At 41.2% G+C, this 16,181-nt stretch overlaps 1 protein-coding gene and 1 long non-coding RNA gene across 6 annotated transcripts in view; one reads left to right on the top strand and one right to left on the bottom strand.

Moving 5' to 3' along the window:
* LOC138736238 (nucleus accumbens-associated protein 2) overlaps nt 1–5,073 on the bottom strand; it is an 88,382-nt gene extending 83,309 nt beyond the window's left edge. For 2 of the 4 annotated variants that reach the window (XM_069885414.1, XM_069885432.1), the window contains exons 1-2: nt 4,954–5,073; nt 3,817–3,894 (exon numbers count right to left, since the gene is read on the bottom strand). The gene's annotated coding sequence lies outside the window, so the exon portion shown is untranslated. The remainder of the gene's footprint in view (nt 1–3,816; nt 3,895–4,953) is intronic. The other 2 variants (XM_069885403.1, XM_069885425.1) reach the window with 1 other exon arrangement.
* Nucleotides 5,074–5,093: 20 nt separating this feature from the next.
* LOC138736253 (uncharacterized) lies at nt 5,094–10,153 on the top strand. Of its 2 annotated transcripts, none has more exons than XR_011340186.1 (3): nt 5,094–5,296; nt 5,855–6,041; nt 9,190–10,153. It is a non-coding gene; the product is annotated as an uncharacterized lncRNA (long non-coding RNA). The 2 variants fall into 2 exon arrangements; XR_011340184.1 differs by having other exon boundaries at nt 5,099–5,296; nt 5,855–5,989.
* Nucleotides 10,154–16,181: the final 6,028 nt, after the last annotated feature.

Genomic DNA, 16,181 nt, shown 5'->3' with positions numbered 1-16,181 from the left:
CTGATGGATAAATGGTATCCAGGTCAACGGGGAGAAAGAATGGTAAGGGACTGATTACTTCCACTCAAAGTCATACTAACAGCTCTGCAGTCCAGTGAAAAATGCCACTGCAGGGTGACAAATAAGTCAGTAACCCAGTGATGCCAGACCATGCAAAAGATAATAATTGAATACCTGATAAATGCAACCAAGTAGCCAAAGCATACCCATTACCTCTTTCACAAGGACACATTCACTATAGGGAAATAGAAACTGTCAACCCATCAAGCTCAATCACATTAAAACATTAGAATGGCTCCACTAAAAATACACACATCAGATCAATACTGCCTAAGATTTTCACACTACATGCTCAGCAAAGCTTTGTACTTCCTCAGAAAGCCACAATTACTGGAGAATTTTTTTTAACTGTACAATAATAAAACTTTATAAACTGAACACTAAATATTTCCACAAACCATCAGAGGTAAATTCAAAATACATCACAAAACATTTTGCTGAATGAACTGTTTTCCCGCATATGGCACATTTTTGTGAATACAGTGTTAATCATTGTTACGAGTACAAACCAGAACGCAACAGAATCAACACTTGCCTATTGAATATGTTGAATCTTGATCTACACCGAAACCTGCAGAATGGAGAATATATATAGCTTGTGCATCACAAAGGAAATTTTTGAACAGTGGAATTTCAGCTGGCTGTAGAGGGCCTGACCAGGGAATTTTAGTAAATGACAATAAAAAGTATTGGTATGCATGTGATGAAATACCTTTTCTTCAGTTAGGAAGATTGCATAATTTTAATATAACAAATGACAATAAGATATCCTTCAAAGCACAGATTCCAAAATGTCCACATTACTGATTTTCCATACTGAAAAATCAAAATTTAGCTATGTCAGGAATTGGGGAAAAAAATAAAATGCAAAGCTATTATTGAAGAAGGAGATGAATATCATAGGCCAGTTAGTCTAATATTTGACATTGGAAAAATACTAGAATCCATTATTAAGAAATATGGCAGGGCATTTAGAACATTATAAGAGCAGGATTTAAATGGTTTTATTGGGATGGCATTACAATTGCAGGGCTCTGGATTCAATCCTAACCCTAGTTCTTTGTGTAGCTTGCTCATTTTCCCAGTGACAACGTGGGTTCCAAATGAATGTGCTGCTCTCCTTCCACGTACAAAAGACGCCTGGTAGATCACTGAGTTGAAATTAGTGTAAGTGGCAAAATAATTACCAGGGGGTGGGGTGTAAAGTAAGAGAAAATAAGTGCATAAAGGTAGAAGGAACAATGGGACAAATACAAATATGTAATAAGGAGCAAGAAAATGAAGTCATGTCTGACCAAGTGATGAGGGTTATTTGAGGACATCATCATGGATAATGAGGAACCAGCAGCTGTAGTGAATTTGAATTTCCTGAAAGCATGTGATAGGTTCAACCAAAATATTGCTACACAAGCACATTCTTAATATATTAGTAAACTAACATGAGAAAAAAGAATCAGAATAGGCCAATAGTTGGATTGGCAATCAGTGACAGGTATTGTTCCAAAAAGATCAGTATGGCAATCTCAATTATTTATGATCTGATTACTTTGAAGGGAGCTTAGTCAAATTTATTGATGATAAAAAAAATAGTGGTTTAGCAAGCTATGAAGAAATATGGATCGGTAAAGTGAATGGTAAATGGAATACTAAAGGAGAGAATGTCAGGTTATGCACTTTGAAAGGAAAAATGAAAACCAAATTATTTGTATTTAGTGAGATTACATAATCTTGTTCAAAAGGAAGGCACTTTATTAGCCTTCCTTATGACATGATAACACACTGCTGTAAGTCATAAGGGAGGCTGGTGCAATGTTGTCCTCTATTGCAAGGTGTACAAAGCATAAAAGTACAAAAGGTGGAACTTTAAAGGTAAGAATGCAGCTGAAATACAGTACACAAAGTTTAGGTCATTATATTCGAGAAAAGATACAAGTATTTTCGACACAGTAAAGAGAAGGTTCAGCAGGGCAGCAAAACTGTCTTCCCACTTCTGGTAAGTAAAACTACACTGTATATACATTATTTCACTTTATATAGGCTGTGCATTAATCATGTCATTCCTGCTTTTACTACATGTTAGTGTTATTTTAGGTTTTATGTGTTATTTGGTCGTTATTTTTTGGGTCGGAGAATGTTCAAAAAATTTTCCCAAATAAATCTATGGTAATCACTTCCTCACTTTACAAAAGTTTCGTAAAGCGAGGTATACCTGTATCTCATTAATGGATACTTTGTAGGATTTAGACCACTCTAAAAATTAGAGTGCAAGCAAAAGAATAATCAGTACAAATTATATCAACACTGTGCTCTCTAGATATAGGAGCAGTCTGACAAAATCTTTGGAGTGTCTCAGCTCAATCAACCATTTCAGTGAAATACATCCCAAAATTTTTGAAAAGTACAGGAAGGTGCAGTATAGGCTCTTTGGCCCACAATGTTGTGTCAACCTATATAAATCTACTCCATGTTAATTTAACCCTTCCCTCCCTCACAGCTCATAATCCAAAGAACACCGAACAAAGCTTTACACTTGAGTGAAAAACAAGATATTTCCATCATCTTTGCAGTGCCATTTGTTCATGATTTCATTATCAATAACTTTGTAGAAAAAAATAAGGAAATGAACATTCAAATCTTCACTCAATGTATATAGCATCTTTCATTAGCACAAGACCTCTGAACATGATGTGGAGCAAGTGTTTTTTTGAGATATGCAGCTCATTTTACATGCAGTATACTTACAAATTTTCTGAATAGCCAAGTCCAAAAGGTTGCAGCTCAGATAACCTTTGGCAAGAACAGTTAAGATCACTGGATTAAACAAACTGCAAAACAATTTATTAAATCCAGGGACATCCAAGTAACCAATATTTTGACTTTGAAAATGTTGAATATAAAATTATGGGGGCATAATAAAAATAGAAAAATAATTGATGGAAAAGTTTATTCATCTTTAACATGGCATGCGAGATTAGAAGAACAACAACAGAATGGCTAGAATGTGAAACAACAACTGCAACAACAGCAACAACAGATGAAAAAAAGCATGAGGGAAAAAATGGAGTACCTCAAAGTAGAAGAGTATTTTTATGTAAACCTACGCACACACTTCCAGCCAGAAACCTTGATCCTGGTGCCAACATTTTATGCAAATATTTATATTTGAAAAACAATACTTCAAACTGTTAAAATACTAAATGCCTATATTGAATTGCTTTTTGTTTAATCCTCATTTTTTTCTATCTCACAATTGAAATTAATTTACACCTTTCTATATTTCAATATTTGAAAGCTTAGATTATTTTAGAATGCATGAATGTTACCTTTAACATTTCAAAGTTCTGAATTTTGATACCACTTTAGAGTAATAACTACATTTTGTGAGTCTAAAGTAGCTTGACCAAGACATGCACTCTTAACAAACCAATTGATTTATAGTCTGCAACAATCACTGTAGTTAATGCAACTTCCTTCCATAAAAAATGGAATCCTGTTATCAAAACATAACCAATTTTATTTTGATAAAAATGACAGCTCAGTTATCACTTTGCCAAGTAAATTCATTGTGACCTCCAGTTGCACTTTTCGTTCCACTACAAGTATTAAAATCAATTCTATGGCAACGTGCCCAAATAGCATTACGTATAAAACTGGAGAGATAATACCAGTAAACTGAAACAAATGATTCACAAGCGAATTTTGATACCATTTTATAGCAGAGATATCCAATGTTTATTAGTTACTTAATGCAAATACCATAAAAGCCTTGGCAGGGAGCTGCATCTAAAGATGAAATCCCAGTTCATTTGTTAAAACCATCTCGATACTTAAAACCTAAATGAGAGTGAAAGGGGGGCGGGGGGGTGGGGGGAGACAGGAAACCAGAAATTCTGTGAAATTAAAGCCAGGTAGCCTGGATATTGAGATACAGAACATCATGGCTTGCTTATCATGTGATTTACTCGTGGTATTACAAAAAGAATTCCGATTAAAATCATATATTTACTTTAAACAAATGGTACAGAGCAAAATTTAACGTCTGAGCCAATATCAATGAAATTAACAATTGAAAGCCACTAGTAAACTGGCAAAAGGCAAAGTTAGTTTAATTCTGTCTTGTCAAAAATATGGCTAGTCACATCTTAAATATACCTTAGCAGATACTGTAGTAAAACATGATTAGGCAGCCAAAATACGCGCATTGGAATGTAATTTATTTCAACCATAACAACAAAATGTGGTATCTTTTCCACCATAATAAATGCAGAAATAATTCCTCCATATGGCGCCGTAAGCGAGAGTTCCGATTGTTGGCCTTCATGATGCAAGACTATAATGCCAAGATTCATCGGCTAAATGTGACTGTTACTTTTTAAACATTTGGGATGAAGGATTTCAAAGATTACAACAATTAACTATAAATAACTTGCCTAAAAAGGTGTATTGATTCACAACCTGCAAACAAAAAAAAGCTCAAGTCCTGAACAAGTGCTTCTTGGAGCAGAAAGCACTTGGACAACTTCTGAAGCAGGGTGGGAGGTGGTAGGAAGGGAGGAGTCTGATCAACAGCAGAGCAACTGGGCATTCATAATATTTACAACAGCCCTAATAGGGTCTGCAGAACAGGAGGCGGGACGTATTTAATCAGGAAACTTTTGGAGAAGTTTATTCTCGTGCTGTAAACTTCAGGACTCGTAACCGAGTCGGACAGTGCGTTCGGAGATTTTGGCAATGCCCCCCACCCCGAGCGGGCTCGACCCGTGGAGCAAAGTCCCGTCTGCACGTCGCTAGGTGACTGCCCGGCGACCCCGCCGGCCTATTACAACAACCCCTTCTCGTTCCTTGTCAACCAACAAGCCGTGGCCAAAGCCGCAGTCATAGCCCCTCCTTTACCTTCTCCGTGCCGCTGCGCGTCCCTCTTGCCCTTCCTCCTTCCCTTTCACTGTCTGCCTGAATGCTAGAGAAACAAGCGCAGCTTGCACCGCACCGGAAATCAACGCGCTTGACAACGGACATGACATAGGCACAGGTCGCGGGGATGAGTGTATCCCAGCAACAGGCCCCGCCTATTAGTAAACAAAGCAATGCCTGCGTCAATACACTGACTGGTCCTTCCAGCCATCTACGCCCACAACGCGACCAAAGAGAGAAAGGGATATTGCTTCACATGCAGCAGTCGCGGGTCATTCAAGCAAGCCAAGTCACCTTTATTTATCATTCATTCCATGCTCGCATGGTAAGTCGTGATAGCGTTTCTCCAGGACCACGGAGTATCGTTACAGAAATATGGGGTGCACTGTTAGACGGAATCAGACACACACAAGGTAAAGACTGTACAACAGACTTTAATCCACAAAGACTTCCACCGAGCCAGGCTGGCTGTACCTGCAGTAACTCTGAGAGAGACTTTGGAGGCCGGCGCAGGCTTACAGCCCGGAGGGTGATTGACAGCCGGCCAGATGCAGTCCTATCCCCCTTACACTCCTGCAGGTACAGTGGTTGCCCCCTGCAGTAGGCCGATGGTGTATCACCACAAAATAGAACTTGAAATAGAAGTCAAGCACACATTTAGACATATTCTGTGAGAGTCCCTGGTACCAAGATACTGGGAATTCGGGAATCTGATGGCCTGGGGGGAAAAAAAAACTGTTGTCCAATCTGGACTTACTGGCCTGAGTACTGCAAGATGAGAGAACAGTTTGCTTGAGGGGAGTGTGGAGTCCTTCACAATGTTTATTGTCTTTTGCCTGCACCCCAAAATGATCTTTTCTGCTGACTTCACCATCCTCTGCAGGGTCTTGCGGTCCGAGGAGGTACAGCTACCAAACCAGGCAGTGATGCAGTTGTGCAGGATGCTCTCGATACATCATCTATAGAATGGAGTGAGGATGAAGGGAGGGAGATGAACTTTCCTTAGCCTTCACAGGAGGTAAAGGCACTGCTGGGCTTTCTTGGCTATGGAGCTGCTGTTAAGGAACCAGGTGTGATTTTCTGCCAAGTGCACTGCAAGGAACTTGATACTCTTGACAACTGTAGTGTAGATAAATGCTCTCACATGACTGAAAGGAGAACAAATGCTTTTATTAGCTTTCAACAATGGGTAGGGTTCACTAGTAGGCTTCAGAGGGGTTCTGGATTTAGGCAGGAAACCAGGGTTATATATGGGTAAATTGGGGTGGAGCCAGGATGCGGGGCCAGTCATCAATACAGCAGTCTCCCAGTGAATCCCAGTTCATTGCATTCACCCCTTCCTGCAGAATTAAGGGTCTGTGGATGAAGAGAACATGGGATCAGAAGCTGGCAGAAGACAGAAAAAATATATATATATAGTACATATACCATTTACAAATTTAGGCGGTTTGTGGGTCTGGAGATCCTGGTGGAGCACAGCACCAGGAGATCTTGGGTCTCCTGGTCCCCCTGTGATGGAGGAGTAGTGGGATGGAGCTCTGGCTCAATGATGGAGAGGGGTTCACTTTCCTCCTGAACCAGATCCCCTGAGTGGGGGTGGAGAGAAAAAGTTGGACCCTCATGGAGACGGTGACCTCCCTGCTATCTGGGTACTCCATGTAGGCGTACATGGGATTGGCATGAAGTAGTTTCACCCTCTCCACCAGGGGTCGATCTTGCTAAGGACTGGACCAGGACTAGTGAGCCAGGCTGGGAGTGTAGTCCCCGATGCCAACCTTCTGATGAACGTGAACAATAGCTCATTGGTCATGGTACAGAGTAGCGACTGAATGGAGTGGAGCGCGATGGGGAGGACATCCTACCAGCATGAGTCTAGAAGGCCTTTTTTCATCAGGTCAAGTTTGATAGCCTTCTGGATCATAGCGTTCTCTTTTTCAACCTACTCATTCCCCCGGGTATTGTAGCTGGTAATCCTGCTGGACGTGATGCCACTCACCAGCAGGTCCTGACGCAACTCGCCACTCATTAAGGATGAGCCCCGGTTGCTATAAATATAACTGGGATACCCGAACAGGGTAAAGATGGAGTCTAGGGTCTTCATAACCAATGAGGTGGATGTGTCTGCTCACGAAATGGTGAGTGGGAAGCAGGAGTACTCATCGATGACTGAAAGAAATAAGATGTCCCCGTTCATGGAGGGGAGAGGTCCCTTAAAATCGATGCTGAACCATTCAAAGAGCCTAGATGTCTTGATCAGGTGCGCTTTTGTGGGATGGTAAAAGTGCGGCTTGCACTCAGCGCAGACCTGGAATGACCTGGTCATCTCCCTGATGTATTCTACTGAGTATAACAAATTGTGGGACTTGACAAAATGAGCCATGCGGGTGACCCTTGGATGGCAGAGCTCATTATGTATGGTCCGCAGTTGGTCAGGTGTATGCAGAGGCACAGCATCCCTTTGGATAGGGCATCTGAGTGTCATTAAGATAGCAGATGTCATAATTGTAGGTGGAGAGTTCGATCCTCCACCTAACAATTTTGTCATTCTTGATTTTCCCCCTCTTGACATCATAAAACATGAATGCGCCAGAGTACTGGCCAGTGAGGAGCATAAATCTTCTACCAGCCAGGTAATGCCTCCAGTGCCTTACAGCTTCTACAATGGCCTGAGCCTCCTTTTCCACTGACGGGTTCCAGAGCTCATGGCCTTGTAACGTCTGTGAAAAAAAGGCAACTGCTTGCCCGTCTGATTGACGGTAGCAGTTAGGGCTACATTCGAAGCATCACTTCCCACTTGGAAAGGTACAATGGGTAGGGTTCAGAGGGGTTCTGGGTTCAGGCAGGAAACAAGGATTATATATGGGTAAACAGGGGTGGAGCCAGGAGGCGGGGACAGTCATCAATAGAGCAGTCTCCCAGTGAATCCCAGTTCACAGCAACAACCTTAATGGTGGACCCGTCAATGGTCAGCAGAGTGAGGTCCCCCTGAGCCCTCCTGAAGATGACAACCATCTCTCTTGGTTTTTTTTAACATTCAGATACTGCTTACTCCCCTCGGTTCCTCCAGTAACAATCTATGCAATACATTCGGTCACCAAACCTCCACAGCAATCTAGGAGAGAGAATTATGAAGATTCACCACTATCTTTGTGAAGAAACTTCTTTTCATTTCAGTCATAAATATTCTACCTCTTATTTTCACACCATAACTCCCTACTTCTAGAGTCTTGGCCAGGGGAAACATCCCTTCCACATCTGTGTCAATAGATCACCTTCTCATTCTAACACTGAGGGAATATAAACCTCGCCTATTCAATTTCTTCTGACAGAATTGCCACCCAGGAAACAATCTGGTGCATATTCACTGCACCCTCTCTTTATGAAGTTTATCCTTTAGGGAAGTAGATCAAAATTCAACAGTATGCTCAAGTGTTGTCTCACTAAAGCTCCTACATATTTACAGAAAGACGTTTTCACTCTTGCAAGGTAACCTAGATTGTTACCTTGTACACTCTTCACTCAATTACACAAGAAGAATCAGGGAGCAAACTGCTGTGCTTATTAACAGACTTGGAAATAGCAGCTTTGGAAAAATTGTCACATCGGAACGTATTTGTATAATATAAATGCTCCCTCTCCAACATTCCTCCTTGGAGTCAGCATTTATGTTGTAAGAACAGTCATATGATCTGCTCACAGAACAGTTTCACATGAATTCAACTTTTAGGTGTCATATCCAGTTAATTGAGTAAGACCAGAGGATTTGTATTTGTGAACAGCTACTGTCAGAACATTATTTGTTCACACTTTTCGGAGGAAATTGCAAGCGGAATGTGCAAAATAGGAATTTATTTATATATTATGTTTACAAGCAGGTTTTCTTAATTTGGAAAAAAAAAATAATTCAACACAATGGAAATCAACAATTCCTTAATGTTAGTTGTACAAAAGTTTCTTCCCACCTGCACAAATGTCAAAATGAAAAGTTTTCCCTGTAAGATGGACTATTCCATTTAAGCATTCTTTTGATCTTTCATTCTCAGAATGAATCTAGAATTTTCTGTTTTCAAAGAATTATTGAAATACAGTATAGAGATGATCCATTGACATGGAGTATAGTATCAGAATTGCTTTATTAACAATGAATTAGTTAACTTACATTAGCAATCAATAAATATTATTCATTGAAACTCTTTTATTCTTACTGGCTGTTAACAGAAGAAAATAAACCACAGAAGAGAACCCCATCCAAAAAAAAGTATCAAGAATAATGGTTTCTGCTGATTAAAAATGGAGAAATAAGAAGAAAATATCATCTTTCAAAAAACTAATTCAAATCAACAATGCTGGGCAAGACGATTTTCTGCAAGTTTTAAACATAAATGCCAGTATAAATAGTATTACTGTAGTTCAATAGTCAAATCAAAAAATGCTGGAGGGTGTTTCTAATTCTAATGAAAGGTCATCAACCTGAAATGATAACTCTATTTTTGCGACTGGCTGAATTTCTCCAGCACTTTTGTGTATTGCACTGCAATTATAGTGTCCACAGACTTTCCTGTTTAACTCTGTTTCTCTCCCAAAGACGCTGCCTGGCCTTGTGAATATATTTCCAGCACTGAGTGCTTTCATTTTGGATTTCCAGCATGTGCATTTTTTTGACAGTCAATCACTGTAGTGATTCACTGTTGTGAACTGATTCTTCCATCGAGGCAGAAAGGCATTTTGATTGGGGCACATTTGGGGAGATCCCAAGTCCTTAAGCAGCCAAGATTGCGGAAGACTTATATCCCTAGATATTGAGGTAGTTATGGTGGCTAATGAGGCCAATGCCTGTACACTGCTACATCTGGGGTAGGAGTTGTTTGATAAGTCAAATGGAAAGGTAATATGGAAAATGCATGCTGGATTCTCATGTATTCTGAAAAGAAAGACTCAAGAATTCTTCCCACAGGCTAAAGGAACTGCTCATATTAACCACCTGAGACTCTCATATTCATGAAATAATATTTCTTTATTTGTATATATGAATACTTGTCCTGCAGATGTATTATTTGTCTGTATGTATGTTATGTCTGGTTGTGTATCTGCATGTTTTACACTGAGGACCAGAGAACGCTATTTCGTTGGGTTGTACATTTACAATCAGATGACAATAAACTTGACTCAAAGATTTTCAGTACTATTCTGGTTGCTCCTTCCTCATTTTGATTAATTACATGCCAGGGAAATGGGAAGGATGAAACATATTTTCAAGGAGACTTCGAGAACATTTTGAAGTAGATTGTTTTGTCCTAGACAGAGCTCAGAGCAGACCTACTGTTTCAAAGGTTGGTGTATTTGGTATCACACTTATTTGAGTTAGCTCAGTATAATAAAAATTTTCATTGCTGAGAACATTGGCCTACAGAAGTTGATTCCTGCCAGTAAATATGAAGGATGCAGAAACTGCATTTAAAGTGCCTCTCTGCTTCTTGTTTTAAGTATTCCATAGCTCAGAAATATGCAGGAAGGGACAGAGCAGGTGGGTGAGAGAGGTTTATTGCTGGCCTTTGTGCCAGGTTTGAGATCTTGATTTTCAAGCATCCTTTATTTAAATCATTCAAAGGTTTTGTTGGAGGCTGTAGTGCATCTCATTACTAAAGACTGCCTTTGCTTAGATTTGGCTCTTATGCTGGACACATCATCTGGAAGCAGTGGGGTTTGGTTTCCAGGAGACATTTGCTTTTGCAGCTCTTTATTGGAAGGGCAGTTTTTGCATTCTCTTCAATAAACAGACAGCTTGGTCTCTGAATGTGCGCCCTCTGAAGATCATGTCACATGACCTCTTGATGGATAGAATCCATTATAAGAAAGTTGTCCTTTGGCTACTCAAAGGTGACTTTTGAAGACCCCTGAGATGACATCCCCAATGCAAACACAAAGAAACCTCCTTCTAGTTACAATCAACTAGTTCCTATTTGACTTACGAACTGCCTTTCAGTGAGCAATTTTATCAAATGTTGTTTGACATTCTACATAATTAACATTCATAGATATTCATCTGTGAACTACTCTAATTGTGTCTTTTTTAAAAAATCAATGACGTTTTGGAGACATGACTAACTTTTTACAGATCTGAGGTTGCTCTTTCTCATCAGCTAAAAATGTTCAAGCTGTTCAGTATCCCTCATTACATAATCTAATAATTTCTTAGCAACAGATGTTAAGACTGCACATATCCTTGTTTTCCTCTTCCAGCTTCCTTAACTATGAAGTGTCATGTGTAATTTTTAAATCTGAAATAATTTGTGCCAAATCAAGAAAAATGCTTTGAAGCTTGTAGATGCACGACATTGATTGTTTTCATCCACTTCCACTAAAACCCGGAATGGGTACCATTTGTTTTTAGGGAACTATGACTTTTCTCTGTCATTAATTTTCTTATGATTGTTATTTTGCTTCTGTTAATATTGGCAAATCCACACATCACCAATTCAATTTCAGCTTCCTTGTAAAACTACCTTCCTTCTTCACTATAAATACAGGAACAAAATAATCAGACAATATATTTTTTTTAATTCTATTTACATTATGACCTCAGTATTATTAATTTTAAAAGGTACACATTGCTCTTGACCACTCCCTTTCTAATATAATTTTAAAAGTTACAGTGTGATGTTCAGTTCAAGTAAGAAGTCCATGTTTTGCATTTACAGCATACAAAACAACTGAGATAAAATAGAAAATGTTCCAAAAGCTCTTAACTGAATCATTAACCAACAAAATACAACATGATCCAAAAGGAGATATTTGGACCCACAAAGTAATAAAAATGTTTGTGAAATACAACGTGTTCACAAGCACTACTCAGGAGACAAAGTCTTGGAGAACAAGTTCGATTTTATTTCGGGTCTGCAGAGCCGGGTGTCTCTCAGTCCCAAGACACACCGGAGGTCCAGAATCATCTCTTTTGTACAGTCCCATGCTCAACATTACCATGCCTCCCTTTAGTCTTTTCCAATCGGAATTTCAATACCTTATAACCTTCCCTTTTCCCCTCTCATCCCTGCAGATACCATACAGTCCCTCCTTCATCATACATCGCATGTTATGTTAATTTGGCAGTCTCATCATTAGGGGTGTCTAAGTTAATATTCATGTCTTCATTAAGCAAGTGCAATAGTTACTGTGGGGTACCCTAGGTCACCGTGCCAGTCCAAACCAGACTCCTTTATCCTTGAGGCTTCTGATAAGAAAGTGGCCCACTAGTTAGTACTGTCTATTTTCAAGCTCTAATCTACATATTTTGCATTCCATCACTTTTCACAGAATGATGCTAGTTTAATCATCTCCAGCTATTTTTCAAAATTCATCCCTTTTCTTTTTACCATGTATTTCTGATTAAACTACATTAGCATAGCTCCTATGGTTTGTTTTTATTTTCCTCAAATTGTTGAAGCATACACTTAATTTGTCACCATTCATCCTTTACGGGCTTCAATACCATTTGTCGTACACTCGTGACGATACATCGTAGAATGGCCAATCCAACAAACAAACCCACTAGGATTATTAAACCATATATAGCAAGGTGAATGAACCATTGTCCCCAACCTTTGAGACTCCAGTCTCCCCATGTCCACCACTCCCAAACGGATCCCTTTCGGATTTTTTTTCCTGTACTCATTAATGTGGGAACCCATGCCCGAGATATAAGTTGATGCATCTGGGATATATGTGCAGCATTCGGAGCCAATTAAAGCACAAGTTCCCCCTTTTTCTACCAAAATGAAATCAAGGACCATGCAGTTTTGAAGGGCGGTAAGTCAAATGGCCATAATTTCTGTGGTTATGGTCTGGACCTCCCCAAGCGCCAGGTCTGTATTATTTACCAGCTCCTCTAGGGTGGCTGCTAACTCTTGGATCTCCACCCCAGCCCACACAGTCCCATACGCTGGGAAAAACGTCCACAGAAGGCAGTCACCCTCAGTCACCCGACGTTTACTCTGCGCATGTGAAAGAACTGGTGCAGGCAACTGGTCAAGGATGTGAACATGGGGAATTAAGTATGCAAGGTAGCAACACCCACTCCAGCCCTTAAGCTGGCAGGTCAAGGCAAAGCCTTTTGATCAATTGCAAGAGTTCCTTAACCCGGGTAGCCAAGAGTAAATCCGACATCCACATACCCAATATTTGTCTACAATCAGGTGACCGTCCAATTCTGCGTACAATTGGAGACTCCTAGTTGGTGTGGAGTGGAGCGATTGGTAGGCACTTGGTCCAGGGTAATTTAGTCTCTTCTCTTAGTTTCATAATTTGCATCTTTAAAGTCGAATTAATTTGCTCCACCCTCCCTGAACTCTGTGGATGCCATGGTGTATGCAGTTTCCATTCTATCCCTAATGGCTCACAGACCAAACTGTGGATCTTAGAAGCAAAGTGAGTTCCCCAATCTGAATCAATGGACTCAGCTATTCCATACTGGGGTATAATTTGTTCCACAATTGTCTTCGCTACTACTTGTGCAGAGGCACTAACGGTAGGGAACGCCTCGACCCATCTTGTGAAGTGGTCCACTATTACCAGCAGGAATTTCCATAGTTGGACTTCAGGGAGTTCAGTGAAATCCACTTGTATTCATTGGAACGGTCGGATTGCCAGAGGCTGACGTCCTCCAGGCATAGTTCTCATAACATTTCTATTGACCTTTAAGCGCAGGAAGCCACTGTCTGCTTCACTAAGATATATATTTCTCTGCAAGCATAGATTCATAAAAAGGCATCACACAGTGCTTGAGCCCCCCAGTGTGATTGTGAGTGTAATTCTCCCAGTAGTTGTCTGGTGATCTCCTTATTCAACAACTGTCTCTCATCTGGGAGCCACCATCTTCCGTCGTCCATCTTCTTTGCTCCCATCTTTTCCACTTGTTCCTCATCAGAGAGGGAAAAGATAGGCACCTTCTTCAGCCCTTCTCTTAGGGGTATCAATGTCATCATGTGCACTGTTCCTGATCGCGCTGCCTGCCTGGCCACTTCGTCAGCTAGTTGTTCGTGGGCTAATTCTTTTCCTCTTTCTGTTATCATACCCCACTCCTTTCAGATCTTCCCAAACGTGTGTACCACTCCAAAAGTGTATCTTGAATCATTGTATATGGTACCCTCTTGCCCCTCCAACAGTTCCAAGGCTCTCATCAGGGCATACAGCTTGCAGGACTGAGCGGACCAACTCCTGGGCAGATGCCTGGCCTCCACCTCAGTTCCGGTGACCCCATCGACGACGGCATATCCACTGTATCTCTTCCCGTCCATACAGCTTGACGAGCCGTCTATGAACCACTGGTGTCCTTCTGAGAGGGACTCCTCTTCCAGGTCGTCTCGTCTTTTTGTCTGCAGCTCTACACCTCACTGCAGTCATGTCCTGAGACCTCTGGTTCCTTATCTTCTTCCGATGAGTATAGGAACTGGGAAGGGCTCAGACTTTTATCCTTAACAATGATTAGGTCGTCTTCTTCCATGAAGATTGCCTCATACTTCAGAATTCTCGAGTCCGTCAACCATCTATGGGACTTCTGAGTCAGGATTGTTCTAACTGTGTGGGGAGTGAATACAACCAGACTTCCTCCGAAGGTAAATTTTCAACTTTCTTCAACCAGTATAGCCACGGCCGCGACCGCTTGAATACATTCTGGCCACCCTTGTGACACTGGGTCTAACATCTTCGAGAGGAACACCTTTGTCCTCCTATTTTCTGAGTCAACACTCCCAAGGCTACCCCTTTCTCCACATTTATGAACAGGTGGAAAGGCTGATTAATAGCAGGCAAAGCCAGGACCAGAGCGTTAATCAAATCGTTCTTCAAGTGAGCAAATTCCTGCTGTTCCGCAGTGCTCCACTCCAACTTTTCTTTTTCTCCTCTCAGATTGTCATATAAAAATCGGAATTTCTGTGCATATTTATCTATCCACAATCGGCAATACCCGATTAATCCGAGGAACTTCCTTATCTCCTGATTTTTAGGCATAGGCAGACCGGTGATGCCAGCAATTCGTTCAGGTCCGATCCTCCTCCTTCCCCGGCTAATCAGATGTCCCAGATACTTTACTTCTTGTTCCACAAATTGTAACTTGTTCTTGGAAACTCTTAATCCTTTTTCCCCTAGGAAGTTTAGTAACTTAATGGTAGACTCACGAACTTCACTTTTCTCAGCTCCCGATATTAACAGGACATCTACATATTGTATTAGCCGAGTCCCTGGGGTGCCTGAGTGCTCTTCGTATACCTGCTCTAAGACTTGTGCAAATAGGTTGGGAGATTCTGTAAACCCTTGGGGTAGGACCGTCCATCGATACTGCTGTTTTCTTCCTGAGTGATGGTCTTCCCACTCAAAGGCGAACAAGTCCTGGCTATCCTCATCCAAAGGGCAACTCCAAAAGGCATCCTTCAAATTTACCACACTGAACCACTCGTGATCTGAGGAAATTCGATTCAGTATGGTAAAGGTTTGGGACCACTGGGTGTCGGACCTGGACAATCTTATTTAATTTTTGAAGGTCCTGGACCAGGTGGAAAGTCCCATCCACTTTCCGTACTGGGAGGACTGGGGTGTTATGGGGGACATGCAGCTTTCTAGTACTCCATCCTGCAGCAAATTTTCAATGACCGGCTTGAGGCCCCTTCGTCCCTCCACCTGTTGCTTTTCCCAGTTTAGCCTCTGCCACAGCTCCCTGTTGGTCTCCAGGGGGATGCTCTTTTTCCCAAATCCTCATTTCTGCCTGCCGTATCATTTGTCTTTCTTCCGCAGTAAACAAGGTTCCCAATATCAACTGCATTTCACCTCAGGTAGAGATGTTAGGTCCCAGGAACTGATCGAATTGTTCAGCCAAGCCTAAAGGGTCCTCTAAGAGACTTTTCATCTCTTTCTTGAAATTTCTTACTTCCGCACCTGATGAGCAGAACGTTAACAAATCCCAAAGCCCCTTCTCCTATCGGGACCTCCCTAAGAGGGAACATTTGTAAGTTGGCTTGGGCTGTTTGTTCCTTCCTTTCCAAGGGTAATGATTTTATATCATCCTGTAATATCTCCACCTCACCCCTTCTCTTTCGCCCAAATTCTTCATGTCTGTCTAAACTCCCCTGTCCTGCCTCCTCCAGCTCTGGGATACAGGCCTCTACCACCCCACCGGACTCTCTCACTTGTTGGCGATCATCAGGAAGGGCATCACCATCATC

Source organism: Narcine bancroftii, chromosome 1 (genome assembly GCF_036971445.1).
Source record: "Narcine bancroftii isolate sNarBan1 chromosome 1, sNarBan1.hap1, whole genome shotgun sequence".
In the NCBI taxonomy this organism is placed as follows: Eukaryota; Metazoa; Chordata; class Chondrichthyes; order Torpediniformes; family Narcinidae; genus Narcine; species Narcine bancroftii.
Note: the sequence above shows the minus strand (reverse complement) of the source record. Positions and strands in the feature narration are given on the sequence as shown.